The sequence below is a fragment of the Ovis canadensis genome, chromosome 1 (assembly GCF_042477335.2).
Source record: "Ovis canadensis isolate MfBH-ARS-UI-01 breed Bighorn chromosome 1, ARS-UI_OviCan_v2, whole genome shotgun sequence".
NCBI lineage: Eukaryota > Metazoa > Chordata > Mammalia > Artiodactyla > Bovidae > Ovis > Ovis canadensis.
The window spans coordinates 27,664,247-27,680,558 of record NC_091245.1 but is presented as its reverse complement, the minus strand read 5'-3'; the positions used below and the strand labels follow the sequence as shown (position 1 = coordinate 27,680,558).

The 16,312-nt window shown below is 42.2% G+C and overlaps 2 protein-coding genes across 19 annotated transcripts in view; one reads left to right on the top strand and one right to left on the bottom strand.

Moving 5' to 3' along the window:
• The window catches only part of SCP2 (sterol carrier protein 2), a 981,293-nt gene that overhangs the window by 533,659 nt on the left and 431,322 nt on the right, over nucleotides 1-16,312 (bottom strand). The gene's annotated exons all lie outside the window — the stretch shown is intronic.
• Nucleotides 12,747-16,312, top strand: part of TUT4 (terminal uridylyl transferase 4) — a 135,960-nt gene continuing 132,394 nt past the window's right edge. For all 18 annotated transcript variants that reach the window (XM_069591736.1, XM_069591797.1, XM_069591787.1 and 15 more), the window contains exons 1-2: nucleotides 12,747-12,976; nucleotides 13,347-13,503. The gene's annotated coding sequence lies outside the window, so the exon portion shown is untranslated. The remainder of the gene's footprint in view (nucleotides 12,977-13,346; nucleotides 13,504-16,312) is intronic.

Genomic DNA, 16,312 nt, shown 5'->3' with positions numbered 1-16,312 from the left:
AAATGGAAACACACCATATGTATTCTTTAAAACACTCAGTGTATCTTACTGTTTCCTCTGCCTGAGAGTGGAATGTTAAATATCTGTCATGTCCTAGTGCTTTCCCATTCAGCAGACATTCCTAAATCATCATTAAAAAAAAAACAAAAAACAACGTTCTATTTATTTGGCTGTGTTGGGCACAGGATCTTTAGTGTGGCATGTGAACTCAGTTGTGGCATATGGGACCTAGTTCCCTGATCAGGGATCAAACCCAGGCCCCTTGCATTGGGAGAGCAGAGTCTTAGCCACTGGACCACCAGGGAATTCCCCATCACTCTTTCTCATGGTCTCTAGACTGAGTTTTTAGGCTCAGTTTCTTTTTTTTTTTTAATAGTTTGATCTTATTTTTATTTTTATTTATTTTTGATTTTTATTTTTACTTTATTTTACTTTATAATACTGTATTGGTTTTGCCATACATTGACATGAATCCACCACGGGTGTACATGCGATCCCAAACATGAACCCCCCTCCCACCTCCCTTCCCACAACATCCCTCTGGGTCATCCCTGTGCACCAGCCCCAAGCATGCTGTATCCTGCATCAGACATAGACTGGTGATTCGATTCCTACATGATAGTATACATGTTTCAATGCCATTCTCCCAAATCATCCCACCCTCTCCCTCTCCCTCTGAGTCCAAAAGTCCGCTATACACATCTGTGTCTTTTTTGCTGTCTTGCATACAGGGTCATCATTACCATCTTTCTAAATTCCATATATATGTGTTAGTATACTGTATTGGTGTTTTTCTTTCTGGCTTACTTCACTCTGTATAATCGGCTCCAGTTTCATCCATCTCATCAGAACTGATTCAAATGTATTCTTTTTAATGGCTGAGTAATACTCCATTGTGTATATGTACCACAGCTTTCTTATCCATTCATCTGCTGATGGACATCTAGGTTGTTTCCATGTCCTGGCTATTATAAACAGTGCTGCGATGAACACTGGGGTAGGCTCACTTTCTAAACTGCATACCAGCAGTCGCTACTGATTGTTCAGAGCTGGTGATAGTGAAACCTCCCTGAACAAGAGCAATCTCTTCTACATAGGAACTTTTGTCTGTACCATGAACAACACATTTAATAAACCATTTGGGTCTTGTTATTCTAACACTGTACACGTTACATCTTTCTGATCTGTCCCTTTATTCTGTCCTACTTCTTCTGCTTATTTCAAGCTTTCATAATCTCTCACCTGATTTTCTACAACAATCCCTAACTGTTTTCCCTGCCTTCAGTTTTGGCTCCTCTATTCTTATCTATGCATTGCTAATTAATCTTTTCTAATATCCAAGTATGACTACATCATTCTCCTGGTTGAAACTCTTTAAGGACTACCTTTCAGGTACAGCCAGGTGCTCAGCCTGGTACTACTGCAGGCCTCATGATCTGGCCCTCCAGTATCATCTTACCCTGCCCTCCAGTGTGCCAACTAGTCGCAGATTCCTGTAACATGCCCTACCCTTTTTCTTCTCTATATCTTGAATGATCTTCCTCTCCTTTAGATGGCTATTTCACTCACCTTTTAAAGATACTTCAAGAATATTTATTTTCCAAAGTTTTGTTGATCATTCTTTCCTAACAAATTATTCTCTCCCAGACAAAATTAGTTATCCCTTATTGGTATTTTCATAATGTTTATACATACCATTATGGCAATTATTACATTCTGTTAGTATTGGTTTACGTTTCTGAGAGCTCCTTGAGGGAAGAGAGATTTGCAGCTCCAGAACTCATCAGAGCATGTCTTTTTATTTTTACAGCTTTTTAAAGTTCTGGTAAAGTACACATAACATAAAATTTATTATTGTTACCATTTTAAAGTGTACAATTCAGTCAGCATTAAATGCATTCATAATGTGCAACCATCACCACCATTCATCTCTGCCACTCTTTTAATCTTGTAAAATTGAAACTCTTTCTTCATTCTCCCCTCCCCCAGCCCCTACCTTTCTACCTTCTGTCTATGATTTTGACTACTCCAAGTATATAGAATCACACAGTATTTTTTTTTTGTAACTGGTTTATTTCATTTAGCATAGTGTCATCAAAGTTCACCCATGTTGTAGCATATGCAGAATTTCCTTTCTTTTTAAGGCTGAATAGTATGTCATTGTTTGTATATACCACATTTTGCTTATCCATTCATTCATCAGTGGATATTTGCATTGCTTTCACTTTTTAGCTATTGTGTGAACAATGTTGCTAAGAATATGGGTGTACAAATATCCCTTTGAGACTTAGTTTTCAAGTCTTTTGAGTATATGCCCAGAAATGTAATTGCTGGGTTATATGGTATTATAATTCTATGTTTAATTTTTTTCGAGGAACCACTTACTGTTTTCCACAGCAGCTGTATCATTTTGTATTCCAACCAGCATTGCACAAGGGTTCTAATTTCTCCACATTCTCACAAACACTATTTTCTAGTCTTTTTTTTGTTTATTTGTTTGTTTTATGGTAGTAGCCATACTAATGAGAGTGAGATACAATGATATCTCGTAGGTTTGATTTGCATTTCTTTAGTGATTGGCAACGCTGAGCATCTTTTCACGTGCATATTGGTCATTTGTATATTTTCTACAGAGAAATGTGTATCAGGTTCTTTGTCCATTTTGAATCAGGTTGTTTTTTTGTTGTTGAGTTTATCACTCCATGGGAAATAGATGGGGAAACAGTGGAAACAATGTCAGACTTTATTTTTTTGGGCTCCAAAAGCACTGCAGATGGTGACTGCACCCATGAAATTAAGAGACGCTTACTCCTTGGAAGGAAAGTTATGACCAACCTAGACAGCATATTCAAAAGCAGAGACATTACTTTGCCAACAAAATTCATCTAGTCAAGGCTATGGTTTTTCCAGTGGTCATGTATGGATGTGAGAGTTGGACTGTGAAGAAAGCTGAGCACCAAAGAATTGATGCTTTTGAACTGTGGTGTTGGAGAAGACTCTTGAGAGTCCCTTGGACTGCAAGGAGATCCAACCAGTCCATTCTGAAGGAGATCAGCCCTGGGATTTCTTTGCAAGGAATGATGCTAAAGCTGAAGCTCCAGTACTTTGGCCACCTCATGCGAAGAGTTGACTCATTGGAAAAGACTCTGATGCTGGGAGGGATTGGGGGTAGGAGGAGAAGGGGACGACAGAGGATGAGATGGCTGGATGGCATCACTGACTCGATGGACGTGAGTTTGAGTGAACTCTGGGAGTTGGTGACGGACAGGGAGGCCTGGCGTGCTGCGATTCATGGGGTCACAAAGTCCAATTTGAAGTCCAATTTGTCCATATTTTCTTTTGTTGCCTGAGCCTTTGGTGTCGTTATATCTAAGAAGTCATTGCCAAATCCAATGTTGTGAAGTTTTTGTCTTATATTTCTGTCTAAGAGTTTTATTATTTTAGGTCTTATACTTAGGTCTCAGATCCATTTTGAGTTAATTTTTTTATATGGAATTAGGTAAAGATCTCACTTCATTCTTTTGCAATATGACTATTCATGCACTATTTTCCTAGACAAAAAGACTTTTTGCCTTTGAATAGTCTTAGCACTTTCATTCGGAGAAGGCAATGGCAACCCACTCCAGTACTCTTACCTGGAAAATCCCATGGATGGAGGAGCCTGGTAGGCTGCAGTCCATGGAGTCACTAAGAGTCAGACACGACTGAGCAACTTCACTTTCACTTTTCACTTTCATGCATTGGAGAAGGAAATGGCAACCCACTCCAGTATTCTTGCCTGGGGAATCCCAGGGACCGGGGAGCCTGGTGGGCTGCTGTCTATGGGGTCGCACAGAGTCAGACACGACTGAGGGGATTTAGCAGCAGCAGCAGCACTTTCATTGAAAATCATTTGATCATATATTATCTGGGATTTATTTCTGGACAGAACACATGACATTTTAGAGGATTCAAAGATGAGTCAGAGTATAGATTGTCCTCAGTTCAGTTGAGTCGCTCAGTCATGTCTAACTCTTTGTGACCCCATGAACCGCAGCATGCCAGGCCTCCCTGTCCATCACCAACTCCTGGAGACCACCCAAACCCATGTCCATCAAGTTGGTGATGCCATCCAACCATCTCATCCTCTGTCCTCTTCTCCTCCTGCCCTCAATCTTTCCCAGCATCAAGGTCTTTTCCAATGAGTCAGCTCTTCACATCAGGTGGCCAAAGTACTGGACTTTCAACATCAGTCCCTCCAATGAACACCCAGGACTGATCTCCTTTCGGATGGACTGGTTGGATCTCCTTGCAGTCCAAGGGACTCTCAAGAGTCTTTTCTAACACCACAGTTCAACAGCATCAATTCTTCAGTGCTCAGCTTTCTTTATAGTCCAACTCTCACATCCATACATGACCACTGGAAAAACCATAGCCTTGACTAGACGGACCTTTGTTGGCAAAGTAATGTCTCTGCTTTTGAATATGCTGTCTAGGTTGGCCATAACTTTCCTTCCAGAGAGTAAGCGTCTCTTAATTTCATGGCTGCAATCACCATCTGCAGTGATTTTGGAGCCCAGAAAAATGAAGTCAGCTAACACACTAGAACTGGTCATAGGGAGATTGTTAGAATGGGTGTTGGATCTTATTTTTGTTTTGAAGGAAAAGGGGAAAAGATATGATTTAGAGGAAGTAAAATAGCTGACTTAAAGGGAGTTTATATCAGAATTATAGACCTTTAGACTCCTATTCAGCTTTAGTTCATCTAGTTCACATCCTTGTTTTTATATATAAAGAAAAAGAGGCCTGGTGTTACTCTTGAGGTAAGAACTTACAAAAAAACAGACATTACAGTAGGAAGATTTCATCTCAATAAAGGAAGAATTTCTAACATATATCATAGATAAACATGGGAAGAAATGAGCTCTGTATTAAGTACAAATATTCAAACAGAAGTTGTGTTACTGAATTAGAAGCAAGGCCGCCTCTTGGGACCCTAGCTGAACTGAAGATCCCCTGGCTCAGTCAGGGAGTTCTTTCTCAATCAGCTTTGCACTGCCAATAATGACTGAGTTTGGTACAAGCAGGACAGGCTTTTATTCAATGGCCAGAGAATGGAGAAGGGGAGTCACGCTCTAAAAGCACTTTTTAAGTGAACAGGTCAACAGGGCTCTAGCAAAGGAGCAGAGATTTTTGTGGGCAGCCAGGGCATGCACAGTCTATCATGTTCCTTTGCATGCGGCACCAGCTGTGCCTAACAGAGTACAAACCCCCACTTTGGGTGGAGATCTTAGCAAGGTAATGAAGCAAAGGTAATTTTCAGATACCTCTGGTTTCATCTGAGCAGGAACATTCCTGTGATCAAGTCAGAGCTGGTTGGGGGTGGTTGACCATTGTATATTTCTCAAAGCACTTATCTCTTAAAGTACAGCTGCAAGGCATCTCTGCCAATACTAGGAGGTAACTTGAAACAAACACAGAGATAAATCAAGGTAAGTGTATTTCAGCTTTCAGGGGTTGGTATGGAAACAAAGAGATAAATCAAGACAAGGAAAGCAGTGACCTTTAGCTTACTTTATCCGCCATCTTGGATCTAGTTGTTTCAGTCTCGTTTTATTGTGGTCCTTTGTGGCATCCTGTTGATAAAATACAACTTACAGTACCTATATAGTAAAAAGGAAAATACGAAATACAATAGCTATATAAAAAAAAAAATCAACCAACAGTTTCTATGCCTGGGACCTGAGCTGTGTAGCATGTAAGTTTTGCTGTAGCAGGTAGATCTGATGATCTCTCTGCCTTGCTTGCAAATGTTCTGTGATATTAACTTCATTTTAACTTTCATTGTAAAAAGGCTGCCCTTTAAAATGGCACACATGTCCTAGGTTACAATTACAGCATCATCTCTTGGTCTGTATTTAAGTATTTGATATATACAACTATATGAACTCCAATGTCTTATCTAATTCTCACTTCTTATTTACATTAAGGAAGAAAGCCACCCTAAAAAAAAAGAAACAGACCATTTTAACACACTTCAAGCAAGTACACTAAAGGATGTGGCTGTAGTTAAAAATTCCACACATTGAATCTTCAGAACAAATTCAGTTCAGTTCAGTTCAGTCGCTCAGTCGTGTCTGACTCTGTGACCCCATGAATCGCAGCACGCCAGGCCTCCCTGTCCATCACCATCTCCTGGAGTTCAGTCAGACTCACGTCCATCGAGTCCGTGATACCATCCAGCCATCTCATCATCGGTCATCCCGTTCTCCTGCCCCCAATCCCTCCCAGCATCAGAGTCTTTTCCACTGAGTCAACTCTTCTCATGAGGTGGCCAAAGTACTGGAGTTTCAGCTTTAACATCATTCCTTCCAAAGAAATCCCAGGGCTGATCTCCTTCAGAATGGACTGGTTGGATCTCCTTGCAGTCCAAGGGACTCTCAAGAGTCTTTTCCAACACCACAGTTCAAAAGCATCAATTCTTCTGTGCTCAGCCTTCCTCACAGCCCAACTCTCACATCCATACATGACCACTGGGAAAACCATAGCCTTGACTAGACGGACCTTAGTCAGCAAAGTAATGTCTCTGCTTTTGAATATGCTATCTAGGTTGGTCATAACTTTTCTTCCAAGGAGTAAGCATCTTTTAATTTCATGACTGCAGTCACCATCTGCAATGACCTTGGAGCCCCCCAAAATAATGTCTGACACTGTTTCTACTGTTTCCCCATCCATTCCCCATGAAGTGATGGGACCGGATGCCATGATCTTTGTTTTCTGAATGTTGAGCCATAAGCCAACTTTTTCGCTCTCCTCTTTCACTTTCATCAAGAGGCTTTTTAGCTCCTCGTCACTTTCTGCCATAAGGGTGGTGTCATCTGCATATCTGAGGTTATTGATATTTCTCCCAGCAATCTTGATTCCAGCTTGTGTTTCTTCCAGTCCAGCGTTTCTCATGATGTACTCTGCATAGAAGTTAAATAAGCAGGGTAACAATATACAGCCTTGACGTACTCCTTTTCCTATTTGGAACCAATCTGTTGTTCCATGTCCAGTTCTAACTGTTGCTTCCTGACCTGCATGCAGATTTCTCAAGAGGCAAGTCAGGTGGTCTGGTATTTCCATCTCTTTCAGAATTTTCCACAGTTTATTGTGATCCACACAGTCAAAGGCTTTGGCATAGTCAATAAAGCAGAAATAGATGTTTTTCTGGAACTCTCTTGCTTTTTCCATGATCCAGTGGATGTTGGCAATTTGATCTCTGGTTCCTCTGCCTTTTCTAAAACCAGCTTGAACATCAGGGAGTTCACGGTTCACATATTGTTGAAGCCTGGCTTGGAGAATTTTGAGCATTACTTTACTAGCATGTGAGATGAGTGCAATTGTGTGGTAGTTTGAGCATTCTTTGGCATTGCCTTTCTTTGGGATTGGAATGAAAACTGACCTTTTCCAGTCCTGTGGCCACTGCTGAGTTTTCCAAATGTGCTGGCATATTGAGTGCAGCACTTTCACAGCATCATCTTTCAGGATTTGAAACAGCTCCACTGAATTAAATGGAATCAATGGATAGCAAGTATTCACATGTGAGTCTGGGGCAGATGAGAAGAAACTTGATTTTAAGGATAAAGGGAAATAATTTTCATTGAATGTTTACTAAGATAGGCATTTTAACATATTTTAGCTTATTTAATTCCAAGAATGCAAAAAGATAAAAAGAAATCAATTCTTTACACTATCTTTGACGTGAGCATTAGAGGCTCTGGTATTGCACGGTGCTTTTAAGAATCATAAAATTTTAAACTTTGAACCTACCTTCTGCTTTACGGATGACTTAGAGTGTCAACGAGCAATTTCTAGGTACTTTCTGAGTATCAGAATTGTTCTGGGTGCTGGAATACACAGGTGAAGAAGACATATTAGGACCGTATCATGGGACTCTTTTTGACTGGAGAGTATAATCAGCCAGAGTCTATAAAAGGTTACCAAGCACTGAAGTCTCTCTCCTTGAAGAAATCAGGTTATTTGGGAGAAAAAAAGGAGTCTTAGGAAAAAACTTTAGCAGGTCTGATTGTATCTTTCTCTTACTTATGAATGTTCAGTAAGTTTCCATTAACTACAGGATAAAACCTGTTTTTTAAAAATAACATACATGCATGGCCCGTTATGATTTGTTCTCTTTATGATTTACCAGTAGATCTTAGTTTTAGCAGACTTATCTCTAAGGAACCTTTCTTGTTCTGATATAATTTACTCATCAAATTACCTTTTCACTCAATATGATGAATGATTTTTGGATTGGGTTTTCCTGTCACCTAGGAAACAAGAATACACAGAAGAACAATATGAAACAGATCTTCATGACGCAGATAACCATGATGGTGTGATCACTCACCTAGAGCCTAACATCCTGGAAAAGGAAGTCAAGTGGGCCTTAGGAAGCATCACTATGAACAAAGCTAGTGGAGGTGATGGAATTCCAGTTGAACTATTTCAAATCCTAAAAGATGATGCTGTGAAAGTGCTATACTCAATATACCAGCACATTTGGAAAACTCAGCAGTGGCCACAGGACTGGAAAAGGTCAGTTTTCATTTCAATCCCAAAGAAACGCAATGCTAAAGAATGTTCAAACTACCACACCATTACGCTCATCTCACACGCTAGCAAAGTAATGCTTAAAATTCTCCAAGCCAGGCTTCAGCAGTACATGAACTGAGAACTTCCAGACATTCAAGCTGGATTTAGAAAAGGCAGAGGAACCAGCGATCACATTGGCAACATCTCTTGGATCATAGAAAAAGCAGGAGAGTTCTAGAAAAACTTCTACTTCTGATTTATTGACTATGCCAAAGCCTTTGACTATGTGGATCACAACAAAATGGAAAATTCATAAAGAGATGGGAATAGCAGAACACCTGACCTGCCTCCTGAGAGATCTGTATGCAGGTCAAGAAGCAACAGTTAGAACTGGACATGGAACAACAGACTGGTTCAAAATTGGGAAAGGAATATGTCAAGGCTGTATGTTGTCATTCTGCCTATTTAACTTCTATGCAGAGTACATCATGTGAAATGCTGGGCTGGATGAAGCACAAGCTGGAATCAAGACTGCAGGGAGAAATATCAATAACCTCAGATATGCAGATGACACCACTCTTATGGCACAAAGTGAAGAAGAACTAAAGAGCCTCTTGATGGAAGTGAAAGAAGAGAGTGAAAAAGTTGGCTTAAAATTCAACAGTCCAATACCATCACTTTATGGCAAATAGATGGAGAAACGGTGACAGACTTTATTTTGGGGGGCTCCAAAATCACTGCAGATGGTGATTGCAGCCATGAAATTAAAAGACGCTTGCTCCTTGGAAGAAAAGATATGAGGAACCTAGACAGCATATTAAAAAGCAGAGACATTGCCAACAAAGGTCCATCTAGTCAAAGCTATGGTTTTTCCAGTAGTCATGTATGGATGTGAGAGTTGGACCATAAAGAAAGCTGACTGCCGAAGAACTGATGCTTTTAACTGTGGTGTTGGAGAAGACTCTTGAGAGTTCCTTGTACTGCAAAGAGATCAAACCAGTCAATCTTAAAGGAAATCAGTCTTGAATATCCATTGGAAGGACTGATGCTGAAGCTGAAACTCAAACTTTGGCCACCTGATATGAAGAACTGACTTATTAGAAAAGATCCTGATGCTGGGAAAGATTGAAGGCAGCAAGAGAAGGTGACGACAGAGGATGAGATAGTTGGACAGCATCACCAACTTGATGGACATGAGTCTGAGTAAGCTCTGGGAGTTGGTAATGGACAGGGAAGCCTGGAATGCTGCAGTCCATGGACTCGTGAAGAGTTGGACATGACTGACTGACCTGAACTGATAACCTAGGAAGATAATAGAGTATGAATATTGATCCACTGGGCAATTATATTTCTAATTACTTATGATGAAATAAGACTTTTGCTGTAAGTAATTTTCATCTGAGTTTGGGTGAAACTGAGTTCTCAGAACTTCCGAACTGGAGACTTAACCACAAGCATGAGGTCTTTCTTGCAAGTATCAGATGTAAGTCCTTGGAGTATTTATATAGAGCAGTTAGATATTTACCATTTAATTTCTCATTAAATGGGTGATTCAATGGAAAGGACACATAACTGGTATTCTAGGACTGCCTGTGACTTCCTGTGTGACCCTGGCCACTAATGAAGTCTCTTATACCTTAACTTCCCTCATTTTTCACATAGAAATACCTGTGTTATATGTGTTTTATTGTAATGATAAACAGGAGTATAGTTGCCAGAGGTTTCCTTCAACAAGTATGTAGGCATTATAAGGAATACAAATGTTAACTATTTGCACTCAAATTTATAACTTATTGGAGTCAGACTCGTAAAAGCAATGTGTAAGGATTCAGAGAACAGAGGACTCTCATTCAGTGGCTTGTGGGGGTGGTGCTGATGAAGATGCTTTAATAAAAGAGGTAGAAGTTGAACGGATCTTGAGTAATAGGAAAAGTGGTACAAGAGAGTTGTCTGGAAGGGATAAGGGCAGAGAGGCACTGGGATTCTGAGTCTGGCCCCCACCTTTGTTTTCAGAATCATTATTTCCTGCCCACTCCAGACAAAACAATGTTCTCAGGATCACAGATATGTGTCCAGCACATAATAAGCAAATTTTCAGGGTTCAGCTTCTACCTCTTCCATTAAAACTTTACCTAAGTGGGTATTAGTCCAGCTCTTGATAAGACCTGTTGCCTTTATTGTAGTGCAATAGTGAACTTCCTTGCTCAATGGTGACTTTTTTGGAGACAGGAATCTGGTTTGGCTTTGTATAACTCTTAGTATTTTGCTCTTATTAAGTAATTGGGAAATTTTATTCAATTAAAATTGCTCCAGGGACCTTGATATCAGTTACCAAAGAGAAGGACATGTATCATCTTAACGTCTCTACAGGTTTTAAATTTGGGATCTGCTATTTTCCTTACATTATCTCTGTGAAGTAGCTATTTTGTCGTTGAAAACTTACATATAAAGAAACTCAGAGTGTATTTGGCTAAAATCAAACAACAGACAAGTGTTGAAGCTAGGTAGAGTTCTTTTAACTTGAAATGGTAACCCACTCCAGTATTCTTGCTGAGAATTTCATGGACAGAAGAGTCTGGCGGGTTGCAGTCCGTGAGATTGCGGAGTAGGAATGAGTGAGTAACACACTTACTCTGTGCACTATATCTGGGCACCTGGGCATGAAATGGGGTGCGGGGATAAAATGTATTAATATTTAATTCTCAGAGCTCTGGTTTTCTCATTTATAAATGGGACCTCATGGGATTGTTATATTTTTTTTGCTGGGGGGCTGTGGCACTTGTGGGATCCTAGTCCCCTGACCAGGGATCACACCTGAATCCCTTGCATTGGATGCTCAGAGTTCTAACCATTCATCAGCAGAGAGAATTCTCTGTTATAAGAACTGAATGGAAAAACATATGAAATCTCTAGCTCAATGACTAGCACTTAGTGGTCTCTTCTCATCAAACTTCAGATTCATATACATATAAACAGATAAGAAGTAACCAGTTTTGGAGTGCAAAGAAGATGGATCCTGCAGAGAGGAAGGCCCCCTCTGTAAACTTTTATAGGTTCCAGCCTCTGAGTTACATCATGAGAAATTTAATTAGGCAACATCCCAGGTGGCTCAGTGGTAAAGAATGTGCCTGCCAATGCAGGAGATGCCAGTCCATCTCTGGGTGGGGGAAGATCCCCTGGAGAAGGAAATGGCCACCCACTCCAGTATTCTTGCCTGCGAAATCTTATGGACAGAGAGCCTGGTGGGGTTCACGGGGTCACAGGATAGTCCGACACGACTTAGCAAATAAATGACATCTTGTAAAGACTTAAGATTTTGCGTCTTCCCTCAGGTCCACCCTATCATATCCTTTTCCTGCCTTAGCATGTGTCACCTGCAAGGACTATAGTTGTGTGATTTGTCCAGCTTTGAGGTTAGAGGTTGGTTGAATAATCTCCAAGGCTGGGACCTTAAAAAAATTAGGACCTGGGCTTCCCAGATGGTTCAGCGGGTAAAGAATCCACCTGCCATGCAGGAGGCACAGGAGACGCCGGTTCAATCCCTCCGTGGGTAAGATCCTCTGGAGGAGGAAATGGCAACCCATTCCAGGATTCTTGCCTGAAAAATCCCATGGACAGAGGAGCCTGGTGGGCTACACTCCAAAGTGTTGCAAAGAGTCGGACACGACTAAAAAAATTAACCAAACCATAAATCCTTTCCTATCGGGACTTTAAATAACTACATGGAGGAACCTATATTAAAAGCAAAAGGGGGAGGAGGCTCAGGGATGGTAGTTGACTCCAAACCCATGTAAAACTAAATAAGTGATTTCTAAAATCTTTTTCCGGGCGGCGCGCGGAGCCGGTGGGTACTCTTGAGATTTCTCTTGGGCTCCTAACTCCAGAAATCGGCTGCATCGTAAAAGAAAAGGATTCCAGCTTTGGTGGACTGGTGGCAAAGGTGAATAGACGGGGAATGGTGCGGGAGTCCGAGAGGATTCGATTCCTCTGTCTGCGTACTCGCTGGTGGTCAGAAGCTCGGGCTAACCGCCAAGTGTCCGCGGCGGCCGGGGCCGGGCCAGGTCAGTACCCAGGCCGGAGGGTGCGTGTCCAAGGCCGGGGTTTCCGACCCCTGGGGGTTGGCTTTCGGGCCCTCTTCACGCTGGGGGGCCTCCGCGGGGAGGTCCACAGCCCAGGAACCAGACCTAAGCAGGGCGGTAGTGCCCGCGACCCCGGCCTCCGCAAGCAAATAGAGGTCCTCCCGCCGCTCTCCCGTGGGGCCCCGGCAGGGAGCTAGACTGAGCGACCCCCGCTCGGGGGCCCCGCCCCGCCCCGCCAGCCCGCGGTGACTTCAACCCTCCCCCAACGCTGGAGGGGCCCCGCCCCCTCCTCGCGGGCTAACGAGTGTCCTCGCGCGCTCGCCCCTTCCCACTGCGTGAGTGTGAGTGAGCTATCCTCCCACCTCGGCCCCCTCACCATTGTTTCCCGTCTCCACCACAAGCCCCTGAATGTAGCACTTCTCCCGTTGGTGTTTACTACCTCCCGCCCCAGTTTAACCAGTGCCCTGGGGCCCCTAGAACGAAAGGAAGGGGCACCCCCAAACCCTTTCCTCCGCGCCTCCTACCTAGGGTCTCCTGTGCGTTTGTTCCCTACCCCCGCCCGGGTCGGGACTCCATTCAGGGCTCTGTTCCTCTCTCCCCTCCCCCCTCCCCTGGCTCCCTTTCTCCCTCGGCCCCCTCCCCTCAGCGGGTCCTCCTCTTTCTCTCCCCCTCTCTCCTCCCCCTCCCCATCCCTTCCCCCCCACAATGCAGTTCGCGGCGCGGCGGACATGGCGGTGGAGCCCTGAGCTCGTCGTGTCCTGGCCTCCAGCGGCGGCGGCGGTGACGGCGGCAGCGGGAGGCGGAGGGGGAGCGGGAGCCACTGAGATGAGGAGGCGCCGCGCGCGCCTGTAGCTCGCGGGCCTCGGAGGTACGGAGGTTCCGGCCGCGGCATAGCACCCGGCGCCCGAGGGGGTGTGCTCGAGGCAGGCCGGGCGGCCCCCTCTTCGCCCTCAGGTGCCGCGCCTCGCAGGTGTCGCGGTCCCGGCCCGAGCGCGTATCAGCCGCCCTCTTGGGGCCTGACACTTCTTTCTTTGCTGGATTGGGCATCGGGTGTCCCAGGGGAAGGCGGAGATGAGGGAGGTAGGGGCGGCGGCCTGGGCTTCCCGAGCAGGGCACCGGGGCGCTTTGGGACCGAACTCCACCGTGAGGTTGGGGCTCTCGGCCCCGAGCCGAAACCTGTGGACCCAGGCGGCGGATTTTGAGTTAACGGGATAGGAGTGAATATTCTCTGGGGTCCAGTAGGATTCCCTGTCCTGTGTGCCTTTTCTTTCACCCTGGCTTTGCTATAGACTACGTATATAACTTATAGACACACGCATATAATACATAATAAATATTTATTCCGGGATCGTCCTTGTCGGGAGGAGAGAAGGCAGAGGTGTCTGTGAGGATTTCGTTTCTTGCTCGCCCGCCTTCTCTCTCCCCCGCCCCCCAGTCGAATGGTGGTAATGAACGCTTTTGACGTGGGAAACTGTGAGATTCGTATTTGTAAACAGATAGCACTCTCCGAGTGTGTTGTACGCCTCCGCGAGAGGTTTCAGGTCCTTTTGGTATCCGGATTGCAAAAGAATGAGATATTTAGACCTGAAAGAAAGACCTCATCGGGATTTCAAGTCGTATGTGGATGCGATGAATTACTGTTATTTTAACAACATTGATTAAATTCTTTTTAGATGATCAACTTTTTAATCAAATGAATTTTGTACCTTGCGCGAGATCTTAGTTTCGGTGTACCATGTTTCTTCGTTTTGATGTATTTTTAATACAAAAGTAGTTCCTTGCTCATTTGACGTTCTACTCCCTTTGTGATCTTCTTAGTGTCCAGAAATGCAATTCGAATTTTGTATTGTTGGTATGCATTTAGTAATTAGCTGGAATGGATCAGGTTACCTTTTGTTTCCAAAGATCGGCGCCCCCCCCGCCCCCACAAGTCTTGTAGTCCTGAAATGTGTAACTCTGGGTTAAACAGAACATACACTGTTTCTGTTTTAAAGTGATGAGAACTATTAGTTATTAAAATTGGGTAATCCCACCTGGATATGATAATTTAGAGAGAATGATATATCAGGGTGGTGAATTGTGGGATAGTTTTTTTTTAATTTTTTTTTGAGGGGTTACTATCAGTCAGCATGTTCTGTATGTGAGTAAAACATACGCTCAGATTTTCTTTAGGCTCAGAACTCTTGTATATATGTCTGCTTAGAAATTGTTGGACTACACTGCATCCTAGTATTGATTAGTCACAACTTGTTAAATTATGAAATATTGATTCATTTAGAAAACTGCTTAAGACAATGAATTTACTAGTATCTACTGTACTATGATCCTTTTATAAACAGATTTTAGAGTGCATCTTAAAAACCGTATACTTTGGGCAGATAAGAATTTTAAGTTGTTTTAGGCTTTAAAAAGATGATATTTAATGAAAAAAGAAAGCTTCCTTGAAATAATACAGAAAAGGAAGTGAAAAGTTTTAACATTTAATGTTTTAAGTCTAGCAAAATCTAAATACAAAAAAGAAATTAAAATGTGTCCATTGCCCTAGGTTGTTAGTAACAGATAAACTAACAAGATGTTATCACGCACATAAGTTTAGTTCAGTATTGTAAATTACTTCTAACATTACATTTAATTTTAATTAATGTAACTGGAACAGAACAGTGTCTATATTATAATTTTAGACTTTTTAAATAAAAATTTATATTTGTAATTATAAATGTCTCTAATTAATAAAAAGCTGTTTAAAGAGAATTTTTTTTTAGTTTTGAGTAATGGCACCCCACTCCAGTACTCTTGCCTGGAAAATCCCATGGACGGAGGAGCCTGGTGGGCTGCAGTCCATGGGGTTGCTCAGAGTTGGACACGACTCAGTGACTTCACTTTCGCATTGGAGAGGGAAATGGCAACCCACTCCAGTGTTCTTGCCTGGAGAATCCCAGGGATGGCGGAGCCTGCTGGGCTGCTGTCTATGGGGTCGCACAGAGTTGGACACAACTGAAGCAACTTAGCAGCAGCAGCAGCAGAGTCATTTTAGTAACAGAAATTGGAGAACTTTTTGACCTCAAAGTTAACCTTGACATGCATAATAAGCAGGATTAATTATGTTGTATTCTTTATATAATGTCAAATCAGGATCTTTGGGTTGGAAAGGTTATGAATTTTATTTCTGCAGCAAGTTTCTGGTGTCAGAAAAGCTATAAATAAGACTTACCTATGAATGCTGATGTCAATAAATTTTATCCTTTTTTTTAAAAAAAAAGACCATTTTGATAAATTCAGTGAGATATATTACTTCCTAATGTAAACTGCAAATGGTTGAAGTAAGTTGTTACTGCAGATAGAAATATGTTCTAAAAAAGAACAATTCTAGAAAGACTAACAGTCAAGGGGAAGGGATACTGTAGTAAAGCAGGATGTGTAGACTTTTTCTCGTCTTAATGTTCGAGGAATTAAGATTGCTTTTGCTGAACTAAGTAAATTAGAATTTTTTTACACTAAACTAAGTTTATACCTGTTTTATTTCAGGCATTGTGCTAGACATGTCCATATATTTTTTTTATTTGTTCTGTTTAACACCCCTATGAAACCTATTTTCTGTTTTTTTTTTTTTTTGAAACCTGTTTTCTAAATGAGGAATCTCTGACTCAGATGTTGGTTAATTTGCTTAAGATCATAGA